Source organism: Neomonachus schauinslandi, chromosome 10 (assembly GCF_002201575.2).
Source record: "Neomonachus schauinslandi chromosome 10, ASM220157v2, whole genome shotgun sequence".
In the NCBI taxonomy this organism is placed as follows: Eukaryota; Metazoa; Chordata; class Mammalia; order Carnivora; family Phocidae; genus Neomonachus; species Neomonachus schauinslandi.
Genome location: NC_058412.1, coordinates 16090572 through 16092915, shown reverse-complemented (window position 1 = coordinate 16092915; position 2344 = coordinate 16090572). Strand labels below are relative to the sequence as shown.

General features: G+C 37.8%; 1 pseudogene; it reads left to right on the top strand.

The window, feature by feature from the left end:
• The first annotated feature begins 577 nt into the window (after positions 1–577).
• LOC123326140 lies at positions 578–689 on the top strand (annotated as a pseudogene).
• The last annotated feature ends 1655 nt before the right edge of the window (positions 690–2344 follow it).

The following is a 2344-nucleotide window of genomic DNA, read 5'->3' as shown; positions in this document are numbered from 1 at the left end:
AAGGAAGCTATGAGAATATAACAACTTTACACTAATTCACTGGAAAATCTAGATGAAATGAATACACTCCCTGTAATACAAATGATTAAATTTGACCTAAGGTGGAATAGAAAACCTGAATAGATCAATCACTGTTTTAAAAAATATTTCTAAGGGGCACCTGGGTGGCTCAGTCAGTTAAGCATCTGACTCTTGGTTTCAGCTCAGATCATGATCTCTGGGTCATGGGGTCGAGCCCCGGGTGAGGCTCCACACTCAGCAGGGAGTCTGCTTGAGATTCTCTCTCCCTCTGTCCCTCCCCGCTGCTTGCTCTCTCTCTCTCAAAATAAATAAATCTTTTTTAAAAATAAATAAATTAAAAAATATTTCTCGGGCACCTGGGTGGCTCAGTTGGTTAAGCGACTGCCTTCGGCTCAGGTCATGATCCTGGAGTTCCTGGATCGAGTCCCACATCGGGCTCCCTGCTTGGCAGGGAGTCTGCTTCTCCCCTCTGACCCTCCCCCCTCTCATGTGCTCTCTCTCATTCTCTCTCTCTCAAATAAATAAATAAAATCTTTAAAAAAAAAAATATTTCTCAATCGCTTCCCGGCCTTTTGGCTAAGATCAAGTGTAGTATCTGTTCTTACCAGTTTAAAAAATATTTCTCAGCTATGCTATGGGAAATTAAGAAAGTGACCTGCATACCTGATGGAGCCAATATAACAGGGCAGTAAGAAACTCCTTCCAAAAAAGTCAGAGAATTACATAGTAGAAAGAATATAGATTTTTTAATCAAAGAACCAGGTTTGGCTTAGTATTTCCTGATTTCAAACGATATTATAAAGCTATAGTAATCAAAATAATATAATATTAGCATGAAAAGAGGCACATAGATCAACAGAACAAAGAAGCCAAAAATACACTCATGCATACAGTGAGGTCAATTAATTAAAAACAAAGGAGCCCACAATATACAATAAGGAAGGGAGAGTCTCTTCAACAAATGGTATTGCAAAAATTGGACAACCTCATGCAAAAGAATGAAACTGGATCCCTATCCTACACCATATGCAAAATTCAACTCAAAATGAATTAAGGACTTAAATTTAAGATCTGAAACCATGAAACTCCTAAAAGAAAACATCTAGTGCTAGGTGAAAAAAAGACATTGCAAAGATCTTTTGGAGTTAACAAAAGTGAAAAAAAAGCTGGTGGCATTACATCAAACTAAAAATTAGCTTTGCTACAGCAGAAGAAACAATCAAAAAAACAAAAAGTTAATTCGCAAATGATACATATGATGAAGTGTTAATATCCAAAATATATAAAGAATTCACACAACTCAACAGCAAAAAACAATTTGATTTAAAAATAGGCAGAGGAACCAAATAGGTATTTTTCCAAAGAAGACATACAAATGGCCAACAGATACATGAAAAGGTGCACAACAGCACTAATCACTGGGGAAATGCAAATTAAAACGACAATAAATCACCTCACACCTGTTAGAATGGCTCTTCTCAAAAAGAAGAGAGATGACAAGTGTTGGCAAGGATGTGGGAAAAAGGGGACCCTTTAGCACTGCTGGTGAGAATGTAAATTGGTGCAGCTACTATGGATAACAGCATGGAGGTCCCTCAAAAAATTGAAAATAGAACTACCATACGATCCAGCAATCCTCCTTCTGGGTATATATCCAAAGGAAATGAAAATAGGATATCTAAGAGATACCTACATTTTCATGCTCATTACAGAATTATTCACAATTGCAAAGATATGGAAACAACCTAAGTGTCCATCAACAGATGAATGGATAAAGAAGATGTGGGAGATATATATATACACAAGGGAGTATTATTCAGCCATGAGAAAGAAGGAAATCCTGCCATTTGCAGCAACATGAATGGCATAACGCTAAGTGAATTAAGTTAGACAGAGAAAGACAAATACCACATGGCATCACTTGTGTGTGGAATCTAAAGAGAAAGCCAAACTCATAGGAACAGAAAGTAGAAATGTGGTTGCCAGGCCTGGGGGGGGGGGGGGGGGGGGGGGGGGGGGGGGGAAAAAGGAAGGGGGGGTAAAAGGGTAAAAACTTTTAGCTTTAAAATGAGTAAGGATCTGGGGTGCCTGGCTGGCTCAGTTGGTAGAGCATGCAATTCTTGATCTCGGGGTCATGAGTTTGAGCCCCATGTTGGGTATAGAGGATTACTTAAAAATAAAATCTGTAAGTAAGTAAGTAAATAAATAAATAAATGAGTACAGATCTAATGTACAACACAGTGAGTATAGTTGGTAACACTGTATTTTATAATTAAAATTTGCTAAGAGAGTAGAACTTAAGTGTTCTCACCAAATATATATG